This window comes from Macaca mulatta, chromosome 20 (assembly GCF_049350105.2).
Source record: "Macaca mulatta isolate MMU2019108-1 chromosome 20, T2T-MMU8v2.0, whole genome shotgun sequence".
Lineage (NCBI taxonomy): Eukaryota > Metazoa > Chordata > Mammalia > Primates > Cercopithecidae > Macaca > Macaca mulatta.
Window position 1 is genome coordinate 1,635,324 of NC_133425.1, and position 16,840 is coordinate 1,652,163.

Sequence of the window (16,840 nt, forward strand, 5' to 3'; positions counted from 1 at the left end):
AGCAGGAGAGGTGAAATGCGTGGACAGGCACTGCGCACAATACAGTGTGGCAGGGGTCCGCGCGGTCCTCAGGGCGCCTGCTCCTGGGGGGAAGGTGGGCCGGAAGATGCAGTCATTGCTATCTACCTCAGCACTTAATAAGTTTAAGTGGAGATAACAGCAGGGCTGTGTGTGTTCTGCCAATAACCCAGTGGACATCAAATAATACCAGCGCTCACTTTTAAATAGTTTACTTTGTAGGAAATCCCTAAGGTGCATCTGTCAATTTTTTGTATTTTGTTGACTTCTCACACATGCAGGCATATGGTAAGTGGGTGTTCAAGTACATATGCATGTTTAAGCCAAAGGTCTGTAAGAAAAGAGGTAAAATTGGCACACTGCTATTTAGGGTGTCAGTCATAACATTAAGAACCTTGATGGGCAGGCGCGGTGGCTCACGCCTGTAATCCCAGCACTTTGGGAGGCCGAGGCGGGCGGATCACGAGGTCAGGAGATCGAGACCATCCTGGCTAACATGGTGAAACCCCATCTCTACTAAAAAATACAAAAAAATTAGCCGGTGTGGTGGTAGGCACCTGTAGTCCCTGCTATTTGGGAGGCTGAGGCAGGAGAATGGCCTGAGCCCAGGAGGCGGAGCTTGCAGTGAGCTGAGATTGTGCCACTGCCCTCCAGCCTGGGCGAGAGCGAGACTTCCATCTCAAAAAAAAACAAAAAAAAAAAAAAGAAAAAACAGGGGCCTGATAAATCAGTGTTCCTTACTGAGTTCACACTAAGAAGGTGTACAGACAGGTTGCCTGTGGGGCAGCCTGCACTGCTCACGTGCTTAGCTCCAGTTGGGATATTGTCAGGATAGTTTTCCACCTACTCTAATGGGCAGTAAAATATGTGACTGATACTTTCCGGTATCGTCAGTGTGGATGGTGGTTGCTGGTCTAGGTGTTTTGCTGTGTTTCCTTCTTGCCTCTGACCTGGAGAGCACCTTGAGCTCCCTTGGTTGCTGTTGGCTAGTGCACTGTGTCTTCTCTCAAACATACTCTTGCTTTAGTACAGCAAAGAAGGCAGGAGAGTACCACCTTTGCTCCTTGTTACCATAACCCAACTTTGATAGAGAGCTTCTGTGAGGCTCAGGTATGTTTCCACTGGATTATACCACAGTTCTCTGAGATGGTAGGCAAGCATGATTCATCCCCACTTTGCAGGTAAGAAACCAGAAACTCAGAAAGGTTAATGTAGCTCTCCCAAGGCCTCACAGGGGTAGAACTAGATCTTTTGGCTCTTAGACCTTAGATGCCTCTTCTTAAATGTGGTGGCTCACAATATCCCTATTGTGATAATAACTTTTTGACTTTCATACAATTATTTTTATTTGAGAAACAGCTTTTGTCATAACCTCCCTTAATGATCACAATGGGAAAAACTTCGGGTTGCTATTTGGGGCTGAGCTTTCTTGTCATCACAAAGTACAAGTGAGACAAAATTCTTCACTCTGACAGCTCTTGGTGGAATTCGAAGGTTGGGGGCAAGGACTGGATGACTTGGGGTTTGATGAGGATGGGAAAGTGGAAGGGATCTCCTTTGGTATTACTCCTTCTGTCTGTTCTTCTGGACGGCTGAGGAAGAAGCAATGTTGGGTATGATCTGAGTGCCTGGACTTGGACCAGGTTCCTGGGATGGAGGAGAGCTCTTGATTTCTTCAAGCTAAGTTACTGTTCGGCAGCAGATAATTTACAGGGTAAAGAAAGGTTGATTTTCATGTTATGTAACCCTGTAGCCATTCCTCAGTTTCAGCAGTCTTGGTTCATCTGTAAACTACCCACTTACTACCCCCAGATGATTTTTGAAGTGGGTTCCTGACATTATATCATTTCTTCCATAAATGCTTCAGTATGTATTTCCAAAATATATCGATTCTTTTGAAAACATTAATGATTTTTTTAAAAAAACCCTAGGGAACAGTTCAGATAAACTGGATAACAGCAATAAAGATCGTAAGTTTTTGTACTTTCTACCTTGAGATTTCAAAATATTGAGCACATGAGAGACTCTTAGTCCAGTCACATTACTGTCCTTGATGATAACAACTGGATTATCTTATTTTATTTTATTTTTTTTTTGAGGTAGAGTCTTGCTCGCTCTGTTGCCCAGGCTGGAGTGCAATGGTTTGATCTCAGCTCACTGCAACCTCTGCCTCCTAGGTTCAAGCGATTCTCCTGCTTCATTCAACTTCCTGTGTAGCTGGGATTATAGGCGCCTGACACCACACCTGGCTATTTTTTGTATTTTAGTAGAGAAGGGGTTTCTTCATGTTGGCCAGGCTGGTCTTGAACTCTTGACCTTAGGTGATCCACCCGCCACTTTGTAATCCGAAAGTGCTGGGATTACAGGCATGAGCCACCGCGTCCGGCCAAGTATCTTAATTTTTATCAAATTTTCAGAGGTATCATATTCAATGTCTTCTGTGTAATCTGTTTATGAAGGTAGCATTTTAAATTATTTAAATGGATTATCTGAATTTTTAATAGAAGCAGCTCCTGTTTATAATACAGGTGGCTTTTGTGTCCCTCTTTCTTTAGCAATGTCATGGTGTGTTTGGATCTAATTACATCATCTGGTGATAGATCAGGTGTGGTGTAATGTAACACAGTGTTATGTTAGCAGGAATCAGCAGATGAAAGGAGCAAGTGGAGCTTTCTGGTTATTTTTTCTTTTTTTTTTTTTTTTTTTTTGAGACAGAGTCTTGCTCTGTCGCCCAGGCTGGGGTGCAGTGGCCGGATCTCAGCTCACTGCAAGCTCCGCCTCCCAGGTTTAGACCATTCTCCTGCCTCAGCCTCCCGAGTAGCTGGGACTACAGGCGCCCGCCACCTCGCCCGGCTAGTTTTTTGTATTTTTTAGTAGAGACGGGGTTTCACCGTGTTCGCCAGGATGGTCTCGATCTCCTGACCTCGTGATCCGCCCGTCTCGGCCTCCCAAAGTGCTGGGATTACAGGCTTGAGCCACCGCGCCTGGCCTATATTTTCTTGAAACAGGAATTTATAGTCAGATGCATCCAGGAATTAGCTATGAAGTTGGAATAGGTGATTTTTAAGGCTTCAACCATCTCTGGAGATTGACATGACCCTTTCATGGTGCGAGGGCTGATGCTTTTGTATTTACTACCACCCATCATGAAGCAGAGATTGTAAAATAAATTCTAGGAGTGTTGTGAGAAAGGATTACTTTAATTTTGTTTTGTTTTTAAAGATTATGACTTTACATGTTATTTTTACAGTCACTTAAGCATTTGTATTTTAATAGCCACTGATTCTTTCCAGAGAGTGTCCTTCAGTAACCTTGGTAGGCATTGTCTGTCTTCAGTACTTGCAGAAATAGGCTGCTGAAGGAAGTGTGGATGCTCAGATCTCCCTACGTTTTTTTATTCCGGCACCGCCGCTGGTGGCAGTAGGAAGTTCCTAGGGACATTTGACTGCACCTTTTTGTTTGTTTGTTTTGAGACAGGATCTCACTCTGTCACCCAGTCTGGAGTGCAGTGGCAAGATCTCAGCTCACTGCAACCTCCACCTCCTGGGCTCAAGCAGTCCTCCCATCTTAGCCTCCTGAGTAGCTGGGACTATAGGCAGGCATGACCATGCTCTGCTAATTTAAAAAAATTGGCTGGGCGCGGTGGCTCACGCCTGTAATCCCAGCACTTTGGGAGATTGAGGCGGGTGGATCACGCGGTCAGGAGATCAAGACCATCCTGGCTAACATGGTGAAACCCCGTCTCTACTAAAAATACAAAAATTAAAAAAAATTATTTTTGTAGAGACGATGTATAGTGTAGTGATATTGTCCAGGCATATTATTGAACTCCTAGGCTCTAGCGACCCTCCTCAGGCCTCAGCTTCCCAAGGTGCTGGGATTGCAGGCATGAGCCATAGCGCCCGGCCTGGCATCACCTTTTATTTGCTCTGTATCATTTCCAGTCTGTTAGCCTTGAATTTGAGTGAAGGTGTGTGTGAATGAGAGTGAGCGTGTGTGTGTGTGAGCAGTTATGTATGTGATGTGTGTAATATGTGTGTGTGTAATATATGTGTGGTGAGATGTTTGGGAGCATGTGTCTGCAGGAGAGGGATTTGTATGTAGGAGTGGGATATCTGTGTGGACGTGGCTTGTCATGTATGTGTGTGAGCAGGTGAGTGTATGTGTTCTGGGTCTGCATGTTGACTGAATTGCTAAAAGGCAAATGAAGCTTGGGTTATATAAAGCAGAAAATGACCAATAATCCCACTATCCTAAGAAAAATAACATTACCATTATTTTAGTACATTTCTTTTCAGACTTTTTTTTTTTTTAAATAGAGTCTCGCCCTCTCCCCCAGGCTGGAGTGCAGTGGCACAATCTCAGCTCACTGCAGCCTCCACCACCTGGGTTCAAGTGATTGTCCTGCCTGAGCCACCTGAGTAGCTTGGACTACAGGCGTGCAACGCCTGACTAATTTTTATATTTTTAGTAGAGACGAGGTTTCACCATGTTGACCAGGCTGGTCTCGAACCCCTGACCTCAAGTGATCCACCTGCCTCGGCCTCCCAAAGTGTTGGGATTACAGGTGTGAGCCACTGTGCCCGGCTTAGACCTTCTTTGTACATAGACACAGACACACAGGTGACTGTCCACAAAGGTACACAATTGAGATCATATTGGGGTAGAAGCTAAATTTTTTTATTTTTTATTTTTTGAGACGGAGTCTAGCTCTGTCGCCCAGGCTGGAGTGCAGTGGCGCAGTCTTGGCTCACTGCAGGCTCCGTCTCCTGGGTTCATGCCATTCTCCTGCCTCAGCCTCTTGAGTAGCTGGGACTACAGGCACATGCTACCACACCTGGCTAATTTATTGTATTTTTAGTAGAGACAGGGTTTCACTGTGTTAGCCAGGATGGTCTCGATCTCCTGACTTCGTGATCCGCCCGCCTTGGCCTCCCAAAGTGCTGGGATTACAGGCGTGGGCCACTGGCCTGGCAGGTGTATATGTTAATGGAAACCTAAGGTTTACTTGTCCCCAGGAAAATTCAGAGTTGTTAAGGATGGCCTGAGCAGTGGCTAATACCGGTAATCCCAGCACTCTGGGAGGCTGAGGTGGGCAGATCACCTGAGGTCATGAGTTTAAGACCAGCCTGGCCAACATGGCAAAACCTAAACTGTACTGTCTACTAAAAATACAAAAATTAGACGAGGCGCGGTGGCTCCCGCCTGTAATCCCAGCACTTTGGGAGGCCGAGGCAGGTGTATCACGAGGTCAAGAGATCAAGACTAGCCTAAGCAACATGGTGAAACCGTGTCTCTACTAAAAATACAAAAAATTAGCCGGACGTGGTGCATGTGCCTGTAATCCCAGCTACTTGGGAGGCTGAGGCAGGAGAATTGCTTGAGCCTGGGAGGTGGAGGTTGCAGTGAGCTGAGGTCTCACCACTGCACTCCAGCTCGGGCGACAGATCAAGACTCTGTCTTAAAAAACAAAAACAGGCCGGGCGCGGTGGCTCACGCCTGTAATCCCAGCACTTTGGGAGGCCGAGATGGGCAGATCATGAGGTCAGGATATCGAGACTATCCTGGCTAACACGGTGAAACCCTGTCTCTACTAAAAATACAAAAATTAGCCGGGCGTGGTGGTGGGTGCCTGTAGTTCCAGCTACATGGGAGGCTGAAGCAGGAGAATGGCGTGAACCCGGGAGACGGAGCTTGCAGTGAGTAGAGATCGCGCCACTGCACTCCAGCCTGGGCGACAGAGCGAGACTCCGTCTCAAAACAAAAACAAAAACAAAAATTAGCTGGGCTTGGTGGTGGGCGCCTGTAATCCTAGCTACTCGGGAGACTGAGGCGGGAGACTGAGGCAGGAGAATTGCTTGAACCCTGGAGGTGGAGGTTGCAGTGAGCTGAGATTGTGCCACTGCACTCCAGCCTGGGTGACAGAGCGAGACTCCGTCTCAAAAAAAAAAAAAAAATAGGTGCTGGGCACGGTGGCTCAAGCCTGTAATCCCAGCACTTTGGGAGACCAAGACGGGCGGATCACGAGGTCAGGAGATTGAGACCATCCTGGCTAACACGGTGAAACCCCATCTCTACTAAAAAACAAAAAAACTAGCCGGGCTAGGTGGTGGGCGGCTGTAGTCCCAGCTGCTTGGGAGGCTGAGGCAGGATAATGGCGTCAACCCGGAAGGCGGAGCTTGCAGTGAGCCGAGATCCGGCCACTGCACTCCAGCTTGGGCGACAGAGCGAGACTCCGTCTCAAAAAAAAAAAAAAAAAAAAAAAAAAGGTTAAGGACTATTCTAGTTCCAGTTTAGGATCTAACATACAGGAAGAGTTTAATTATATGTAGATGGTGCAGACAAGGTTGTTAAGGGCACCAGGCTTATGAATTGCTTCTCTTCCAAGCACTTATTGTGTTTAAATTCTGGCAACATTCAATCTAAACATTAGTTATATCAGACAAAAGGATTAGGCATCCATTTAAGTCTATTATGTAGCTCGTCAAAGTGATAATTATAAAGGCTCCAAACTTACTTAGATTAGCACTTGTAAGTTATTATGATAGAGTGATGTACTAAATATATACCACACTTACAACCATGTAGAATTGTTACAAGTGAAAGAAGTTTTGAAGATGTATTAAAAGTACTTTTAGTTTTGTGTTGAGAGGTGTGAGTGTGTAGGACAGGGTGTATGGTGGGAATGGTTTTATGTGAGGTATTGTCTATATTTCCTGTTACGTTACTGATTTTAATTATTTTGAAAAGTAGTGCCTTTGCACATAGCATAGAGTTCAAACAGTATAGAAGGGAATCTAGTAAAAAAAAATCATTACAGTTGGTAGAAATAAAAAAAATTAAGTACACCCTAAAGATAAAATATTTACATACTTTGAGTTCATTAAGGTTCGTACAAAATATACAAAATGCATCTAAAGAAACTTGGATTTCTAGTAAATTAAAGAACTAGATGGAACATTGAATTTGCATCTGCAGATGCTTTATGAAGATGGGCTATTTTTATTGATACTTGGAAAAATGCATATTAGAAAATGCCTGTAATTCCTGCTTCTTGGAGAAGGAAAAAAAAATGCTTGTAATCCTTTTATAATTTTTTTTCTTTTTTTTTTTTTAAGAGATGGGATCATTGGCAAGGTGCGGTGGCTCACACCTGTAATCCCAGCAATTTGGGAGGCCGACGCGGGCAACTCACAAGGTCAGGAGTTCGAGACCAGCCTGACCAATGTGGTGAAACCCCGTCTCTGCTAAAAATACAAAAAATTAATCCCAGCTACTCAGGGACTGAGGCAGAAGAATCGCTTGAACCCGGGAGGCAGAGGTTACAGTGAGCCAAAATCACGTCCCTGCACTCCAGCCCGGGCGAAAATGCAAGACTCCATCTCTTTTTTTTTTTTTTTTTGAGACGGAGTCTCGCTCTGTCGCCCAGGCTGGAGTGCAGTGGCAAGATCTCAGCTCACTGCAAGCTCCGCCTCCCCGGTTCCCGCCATTCTCCTGCCTCAGCCTCCCGAGTAGCTGGGACTACAGGCGCCCACCACCTCGCCCAGCTAGTTTTTTTTTTGTATTTTTTAGTAGAGACGGGGTTTCACCGTGTTAGCCAGGATGGTCTCGATCTCCTGACCTCATGATCCGCCCGTCTCGGCCTCCCAAAGTGCTGGGATTACAGGCTTGAGCCACCGCGCCCGGCAAGACTCCATCTCAAAAAAAAAAAAAAGAGACGGGGTCTCCCTTTGTCGTCTGGGCTGGAGTGCAGTGGTGTGATCATGTATAGTTCACTGCAGCCTTGAACTCCTGGGCTGGGTTCAAGGGATTCTCCCACCTCAGCCTCCAGGGACATGCCCCCACACCCAGCCAATGTTTTTTTTTTTTTTTTTTTTTTTTTTCCGAGACGGAGTCTTGCTCTGTCCCCCTGGCTGGAGTGCAGTGGCACTATCTCGGCTCACTGCAAGCTCCGCCTCCCAGGATCATGCCATTCTCCTGCCTCAGCCTCCCGAGTAGCTGGGACTACAGGCGCCCGCCACCGCGCCCGGCTAATTTTTTTGTATTTTTAGTAGAGACGGGGTTTCACCATGTTAGCCAGGATGGTCTCGATCTCCTGACCTTGTGATCCGCCCGCCTCGGCCTCCCAAAGTGCTGGGATTACAAGCGTGAGCCACCGCGCCCGGCCTGTTTTGTTTGTTTGTTTATGTATTTATTTGTTTATTTTTGAGACAGGGTTTGGCCCTGTTGCCCAGGGTGGAGTGCAGTGGCATGATCTCAGCTCACTGCAAGCTCCAACTCCCAGGTTCAAGGGATCCTTCTGCCTCAGCCTCCTGAGTAGCTGGGACTATAGGTGCGTGCCAGCACACACAGCCAACTTTTGTGTTTTTTGTAGAGATGAGGTTTTGCCATGTTGCTGGTCTGCTAAGCTCAAGGGATCTGCCCACCTTGGCGTCTGAAAGTGCTGGGATTATAGGTATGAGCTACTGTGCCCAGCCTTATTTTTATTTTTTGTAGAGACAGTTCTCACTATGTTACCTGGGTGAACTCCTGGCCTCAAGCAATCCTCCTAATTTGGCCTCCCAAAGTATTGAGATTATGGGCGTGACCTCCTTGCTAGGCCATCAAATTCTTAGTGACAGAATTACAGCGAGATAGGAAGAATAAGTCCTAGTGTTCTGCCACTGTAGGATGACGGTAGTTAAAAATCTGTTTTTCCAAATAGCTAGAAGGGAGGAGTCAGGTGCAGTGGCTCACACTTGTAATCCCAGCACTTTGGGAGGCCAGGGAGGGTGAATCACTTGAGGTCAGGAGTTGGAGACCAGCCTGGATAACATGGCATGAAACCCCGTCTCTACTAAAAGTACAAAAATTAGCTGAATGTGGTGGTGGGCACCTGTAGTCCCAGCTACTGGGGAGGCTAAGGCAGGAGAGTCGTTGGAACACGGGAGGCAGAGGTTGCAGTGAGGCGAGATTGCGCCACTGCACTCCAGCCTGAGTGACGGAGGGAGACTCCGTCTCAGAAAAAAAGGCTAGGTGCGATGGCTCATGCCTGTAATCCTAGCACTTTGGGAGGCTGAGGCAGGAGGATCACCTGAGGTCAGGATTTCTAGACCAGTGTGGCCAACATGGTGAAACCCCATCGCTAATAGAATTAAAAAAACCGAGCCAGGTGTGGTGGTGCACGCCTGTAATCCCAGTGAGCTGAGATAGTGCCATTGCACTCCAGCCTGGACAACAAGAATGAAACGCCATCTCAAAAAAAAAAAAAAACTAGTAGGAGGATATTGAATCTCCCCGACCCAAAGAAATGATAAATGTTGAAGATGAGAGATGTGCTAAGTACGCGGAACTGATAACTGTACGTTATAGACATCGGAACATCACTGTGCAGCCACGAGCATGCAAGACTGTTATGTCAGTTAATCAAAGGGGAAAAATTCTTAGTGAAAAGAATTGTACTAATTGCAATGTAATTATTACTATTTTTTTTTGTGAAATGGAGTCTTACTCTGTCGCCCAGGCTGGAGTGCAGTGGCCGGATCTCGGCTCACTGCATGCTCCGCCTCCGGGGTTTACGCCATTCTCCTGCCTCAGCCTCCCGAGTAGCTGGCACTACAGGCGCCCGCCACCTCGCCCGGCTAGTTTTTTTTTGTATTTTTTAGTAGAGACGGGGTTTCACTGTGTAAGCCAGGATGGTGTTAATCTCCTGACCTTGTGATCCGTCCGTCTTAGCCTCCCAAAGTGCTGGGATTACAGACTTGAGCTACCACGCCCGGCCCACTGTAATTATTATTATTATTTTTTGAGACAGTGTGTCAGTCTGTTGCCCAGGCTGGAGTGCAATGGTGTAATCTCGGCTCACTGCAATCTCCGCCTCCTGGGTTCAAGTGATTCTCCTGCCTTATTCTCCCAAGTAGCTGGGATTAGAGGCTCATGCTAGCACACCTGGTTAATTTTTATATTTTTAGTAGAGATGATGTTTCACCATATTGGCCAGGCTGACTTTGAACTCCTGATCTTAAGTGATCCACTCACCTTGGCCTCCCAAAGTGCTGAGATTACAGGCATGAGCCACTGCACCTGGCCTTCCCTCACCTCCTGAGATGGAGTCTTGCTCTGTCACCCAGGCTGGAGTGCAGTGGTGCATTCTCCACTCTCTGCAACCTCCACCTCTCAGGCTCAAGTGATTCTCCTGCCTGAACCTCCTGAGTAGCTAGGATTACAGGCACGCACCACCATGCCCGGCTAATTTTTGTATTCTTAGTAGAGATGGGGTTTCGCTGTGTTGGCCAGGCTAGTCTTGAACTGTTGACCTAGTGATACGCCCACCTTGGCCTCCCAGAGGGCTGGGATTATAGGCATGAGCCACTGCATCCAGCTTTTTTTTTGTTTCTGTTTTTTTTTTTTTTTTTGAGACAAAGTCTCACTCTGTCGCCCAGGCTGGAGTGCAGTGACCGGATCTCAGCTCACTGCAAGCTCCACCTCCCGGGTTCACGCCATTCTCCTGCCTCAGCCTCTGGGACTACAGGCACCCGCCACCTCGCCCGGCTAGTTTTTTGTGTTTTTTAGTAGAGACGGGGTTTCACCGTGTTCGCCAGGATGGTCGCGATCTCCTGACCTCGTGATCCGCCCGTCTCGGCCTCCCAAAGTGCTGGGATTACAGGCTTGAGCCACCGCGCCCGGCTTGTTTCTGTTTTTGAGACAGAGTCTTGGTCTGTCACCCAGTTTGGAGTCCAGTGGCACCATCTCAGCTCACTGCAGCTTCCGCCTCCAGGGTTAAAGCGATTCTCCTGCCTCAGCCTTGTGAGTAGCTGAGACGCCACCATGCCTGGCTAATTTTCGTATGTTCACATTGGCCAGGCTGGTCTGGAACACCTGACCTTGGGATCCGCCCGCCTTGGGCTTCCAAAATATTGGGATTACCGGCATAAGCTAATGTGTCCGGCCTTTTAAATTTTTTTTTTTTTTTTCCTGAGACGGAATTTTGCCCTATCTCCAGGCTGGAGTGCAGTGGCACTATCTCAGCTCACTGCAACCTCTGCCTCCCAGGTTCAAGTGATTTGCCTGTCTTAACCTCCCAAGTAGCTGGGACACCTGGCATGCGCCACCGCGCCCAGCTAATTTTTGTATTTTTAGTAGAGACGGGGTTTCACTATATTGGCCAGGATGGTCTGCATCTCTTGACCCTGTGATCCGCCTGCCTTGGCACCCAAAGTGCTCGGATTTATAGGCGTGAACTGCCATGCCCGGCTAAAACATTTTTTATTATTTATTTATTTATTTATTTATTTATTTTTTGAGATGGACTCTTGCCGTATCGCCCAGGCTGGAGTGCAGTGGCCCATCTCCACTCACTGCAAGCTCCGCCTCCCGGGTTCCCACCATTCTCCTGCCTCAGCCTCTCGATTAGCTGGGACTACAGGTGCCTGCCACCACACCTGGCTAATTTTTTTTTGTATTTTTAGTAGAGACAGGGTTTTACCATGTTAGCTAGGATGGTCTCGATCTGCTGACCTTGTGATCTGCCTGCCTCGGCCTCCCAAAGTGCTGGGATTACAGGCGTGAGCCACCGTGCCCGGCCAAAACATTTTTTAAAGAGATAGGGCTTTGCTCTGTCACCCAGGTAGGAGTACACTGGCGCCATCACAACTCACTGCAGCCTTGAACTCCTGGTCTCAAGTGATCCTCCCACCTTAGCCTCCTCTTTGTAGCTGGCACTACAGGTGTGCACCACTGCACCTGGCTTTCAGAAGTTCTTGAGACTATAACAGACTAGGAAAAATGGATTCAGTGTCATGATTAGGGAGGAAAATAAATTCTTTAAGTAGGTAGTTTTATTTTTCTCTCCAGATACTTCATGCTTGTATCTGTCTGTCTGTCTGTCTGTCTATGGCTAGTCAAGTGAAACAGTGGGAATGGAGAAGGACCAAAGCAACCCGTAACTGATTGTGGTCCGTCAGTCGTAAACACCACTGCACTCGGACCAGCTCAGTTTGTTTGAGCAAATTGGTATTACTCTGGTTACCATCTTGTGATATTCTTGTGTTTTTCATAAGTTTCAAAACAGAGCTCATGTTGAGCCAGTGTTCTGTGTGTGCGACTAAAACAGGCGTCCTGGCTCTTCAGCCTTCAAGTCTCCCGATGGGTGTGGACCCACAAAATCTAAGACAGGTCTCAATTAATTTAGAATGTTTATTTTGCCAGGGTTGAGGACGCATGCCCATGACACATCCTCAGGTACTCCTGATGACATGTGGCCAAGGTGATCGGGGCACAGCTTGATTTTATGCATTTTAGGGAGACATGCGACATCAGTCAATATATGAAAGAAGTACATTGGTTCATTCTGGAAAGGTGGGACAACGCCAAGCAAAGGTAGGAAGACATGAAGCAGGGAGGGGCTTCCAGGTCACAGATAGGTGAGAGACAAAGGGTTGCATTTTGTTTGTTTTTGTTTTTGAGACGGGGTCTTGCTCTGTTGCTCAGCTGGAGTGCGGTGGCGCAATCTCAGATCAATGCAACCTCTGCCTCCTGGTTTCAAGCGATTCTCCTGCCTCAGTCTTCTGAGTGGCTAGGACTACAGGTGCATGCCACCTCGTCCGGCTAATTTTTTGTATTTTTAGTAGACATGGGTTTCACTGTGTTAGCCAGGATGGTCTCGATCTCCTGACCTCGTGATCCGCCCCCCCTTGGCCTCCCAAAATGCTGGGATTACAGGCGTGAGCCACCGCGCCCGGCCTTCTTGGTTGATTAATATTTATTTCTTTTTTTTTTGAGATGGAGTCTCACTCTGTCACCCAGGCTGGAGTGCAGTGGCCGGATCTCAGCTCACTGCAAGCTCCGCCTCCCGGGTTTACGCCATTCTCCTGCCTCAGCCTCCCTAGTAGCTGAGACTACAGGCGCCTGCCACCTCGCCTGGCTAGTTTTTTGTATTTTTTAGTAGAGACGGGGTTTCACTGTTTTAGCCAGAATGGTCTCGGTCTCCTGACCTCGTGATCCGCCCGTCTCGGCCTCCCAAAGTGCTGGGATTACAGGCTTGAGCCACCGCGCCCGGCCAATATTTATTTCTTTACTTTTATTGTCTTTTGAGATAGGGTCTCATTCTGTCACTTACAGTTGCATAAAATGGAAACGCTCTGGACTACAATAAATTTCTGTGTTCCTTTTTTTTTTTATTAAAGATTTACTAATTTTTGTATTTTTAGTAGAGATGGGATTTCGCCATGTTTCCCAGGTTGGTCTTCAACTCCTGAGCTCAAGTGATCCACCTACCTTGGCCTCCCAAAGTGCTGGGATGACAGGCATGAGCTACCTCGCTCAGCCCCTCTGCTGTTGTCCCTTCTCTGGGATCAGTGGCCCAAAGTCCAAGGGAGGCTCTTGCTCTGCCTACCTTCCCCCCTTTCTCCTACCTGGTGGGCATTCTCAGCTAGGCCTGGCCAGCTGGCATCTTAATTTCCTGAAGGATTTTCTCTTTGCTGAGTGATCGATCCCCTTGCTTTGCTGGCCGTGTCCTGCCTACTGTTTCTTAGGTCAGTGATGCGTCTTCCTCACAAAGATGTTCAAAATACACAGATTTTTTTTATCCCTTATGGGAAGAAAGACTTCTGAAAATGCTGTGTGATGAATCCGGGAATGTTAGTTCTGGAGACCAGCCATGCTGGGGGATCAGGAAGGCGTCCCTGCCATCCCTGCTGGTTCAGCTGGAGCTGTGTGTGCAGCAGGAAGTGAGGAGGTGAGAACAGGTGCTGGCACAGGCCCGCCTAGCTGCCCTTGTCCCATCCTCTTCCTCCTCCAGCCGTCCTCCAGAACACAGGATGGTCAGCTGGGACCATTTTTCTTTTCTTTTTTTTTTTGAGACGGAGTCTCACTCCGTCACCCAGGCTGGAGAGTGCAGTGGTGCGATCTCGGCTCACCACAACCTCCAGCTCCCAGGTTCAAGTGATTCTCCTGCATCTGCCTCCTGAGTAGCTGGGATGACAGGCGCCTGCCACCATGTCCAGCTAATTTTTTTTGTATTTTTATTAGAAATAGGGTTTCACCATGTTGGTCAGGCTGGTCTTTATCTTCTGACCTCAGGTAATCTACCCGCCTCAGCCTCCCAGAGTGCTGGGATTATAGGCCACTGTAGCCACCGTGCCCGGCCCTATTTTTCTTTAAGCCTGTTCTGATCACTCAGTAACCTGGTATTCCCAGTCACTCAGTGGCCTGATGTTCCTGACCCCTAAGCCATGTGTAGCCGTGATTAGACAAACGCATGCTCTAGGAGTGCACAGCAGGGGACGCGAGGTCTTCCCGTCACCGTTAGCACGCTGGCCTATTCTCACGGGGGGTGAGTTTTCCCCCTCTGTGTCACTCTCCAGTAAGTCCTGCTGATTCATTCGAAGGCCCACCTGTAGACGAGTGATGAGAATTAATTATTTGAAATATCTTGTAATGGTAATAAAATAATTGCTATGCCGGGTACTCCGTTGTTGCCTCTCTAAATTGATTTCACACACACAAGCCCTAATGTGCACAGGGACTGGCCTGGAGTCGGTGCCAGCTGCCTCTCTGGCTGGAGCCCTCTGCTCCATGCTGCTCCTTTCTTGGCCATGCAGCAAACACATATTTGTGTTCCCACACCAGGCACCCTTCCTTCTATGACATAGTAACAGTGTCTGAGTGACTGATCCTTTTGATCTGTCTCCCTAGAGAAGGAATTCCACAACTCTTGAACTATGGAGTTCTCTAATCATGCTGGGTTTTTTTGTTTTTGATTTTGTTTTTGAGACGGGGTCTCGCTCTGTCACCCAGGCTGGAGTGCAGTGACTGCAGAGGTGCGATTTCAGCTCACTGCAGGCTCCGCCTCCTGGTTTCACACCATTCTCCTGCCTCAGCCTCCTGAATAGCTGGGACTACAGGCGCCGCCACCGTGCCCGGCTAAGTTTTTGTATTTTTAGTAGAGACGGGGTTTCACCATGTTAGCCAGGATGGTCTCCATCTCCTGACCTCCTGATCCACCCACTTCAGCCTCCCAAAGTGCTGGAATTATAGGCGTGAGCCACCACGCCCGGCCTCATGCTGCTTTCTAGGAACGGGGTCTCACTGTGTTGCCCAGGCCTGAGTGCAGTGGCTGTTTACAGGCTCCGTCACAGGCACTGCAGCCTCCAGCTCCTGGGCAGTCCTCCCGCCTCAGCTTCCCGAGTAGGTGGGACTCCTGGCCCATGCCACTGCACCCAGCTTATGATGCTGGTTTTTGAAATGGGGTTACTATTCCCACGGTGAGTGTCTTGGGGGAGTTTGGGAATGGTAGTTGGAGTTATAAATTCAACGGAGGTCTTTCCTTTCATTCTGGAGGGTTATTAGAACCCTCGTGAAGGGGGTTGCTATTTCAGGAGGAGCTGCTGTGGCCAACCAGGAGTGCGCTAGGTCACATTTCTGGTTTTCCTCCTGCTCAGCTGGGCTGCTGCTTCTGGTGTCTGGATGCTTCCACAGTTCTCTACTTCTGAAGTGGCAGTCCAGGGCGGTCAGGCAGGGGTGCATCGCTTTTCTGTGTCACACTGCTTTTTTTCTGACATAGTGGCAGTGTCTGCTGAGTCGTCCCAAAGCACGGAGTTTTGTATCTTCGTGGGCAGGAGCTGGAGTCCACCCTGTTGCTTTAGTGGGTGGCCTTTGAACGAGAAAGAGAGCCGGTCTTACTTGTTGGGCGTCATTCTCCTGAGAATCAGAACAGGCTCCATGCTAGAGCCGTTATCTCTGCAAATGTTTCTTCCTCTCTTCTTCCATCACTCTCAGCCCTTCTTTTTTTTTTTCCCACTTGTCTGCAGTTTTATTTCATTCCAACATTGGGTGGGTTGGTTTACTTTACTAAAATCCAAGAAAAACAAGGCTGAGGTTTTTGCTGTTGGAAATGAAAAGCCCTTTCATGAAAACGTCCATCCCGGTCAGCATGGCTTATTCTGTCTGGTGAGGAGAGAAGAAGCCTTGAAGACATTTCCTCTTGGTGATTTAATTTTTAAGAACCCCCTTCGGGAAGCCTGCCCTGTGATGCGTTTTAAGAGAAACACCAGTTAGTGAGGTTTCATCAGCGCTGAGGAACACTTGGCTCTCTCTTGCGGACTAAGAAATACCAAGCAGGAGGAGTCTTGGCATTTGGAACAGGTAAATCAGGAACCTGCTCTCGTTGGTTTGCGAGTGCCTTTAAAGCGAAAGCAAGAAACTTAGAAGAAAAACATCACAGATCATGCACACTTAAAATGAAAACGTGCAAAAGAAATAAATAAAAATAATAAAAACATGCAAATAAAGGAGAAAATAAAAACCCCATTCAGCACTGTGAATCTTTTCAGCCTTCTAGCTTTTAAATTTTTCTTTGTATAGGACAGTTAAACAAAACCAGAGTCATAATTGACCATTTTAACCCAGTTTAAGTCAACATATTGTTACCACCTCTTGACATCAGTGCATCTGCTTCTGCAGCACGATCTTTGGTGGTAGTGGTGGTGGTTGTTGAGAGGGAGTCTCGCTCTTTCGCCCAGGCTGGAGTACATTGGCGCGATCTCGGCTCACTGCAACCTCCGTCTCCCGGGTTCAAGCGATTCTCCTGTCTCAGCATCCCGAGTAGCTGGGACTACAGGCGTCCCCCCACCACGCGTGGCTAATTTTTGTACTTTTAGTAGAGACGGGGTTTCACCGTGTTAGCCAGGATGGTCTCGATCTCCTGACCTCGTGATCCACCCGCCTCAGCCTCCCAAAGTGCTGGGATTAGAGGCTTGAGCCACCGCGCCCGGCCCTGCAGCATGATCTTAATGGCTCATAGCTTTTCTGCTGTGTAAATGAATATGCTACAATTTGAGTACTT

The 16,840-nt window shown here is 47.8% G+C and overlaps 1 protein-coding gene and 2 long non-coding RNA genes across 4 annotated transcripts in view; 2 read left to right on the top strand and 1 right to left on the bottom strand.

Annotated features, from left to right (window-relative positions):
* The window catches only part of RAB11FIP3 (RAB11 family interacting protein 3), a 98,792-nt gene that overhangs the window by 1,502 nt on the left and 80,450 nt on the right, over positions 1-16,840 (top strand). The window lies entirely within an intron of this gene.
* On the bottom strand, positions 649-16,278 carry LOC144337788 (uncharacterized). Its single transcript, XR_013411295.1, has 2 exons — positions 15,011-16,278; positions 649-1,390 (listed from the first exon to the last, which is right to left on the bottom strand). It is a non-coding gene; the product is annotated as an uncharacterized LOC144337788 (long non-coding RNA).
* On the top strand, positions 10,379-16,300 carry LOC144337794 (uncharacterized). Its single transcript, XR_013411301.1, has 2 exons — positions 10,379-10,648; positions 15,020-16,300. It is a non-coding gene; the product is annotated as an uncharacterized LOC144337794 (long non-coding RNA).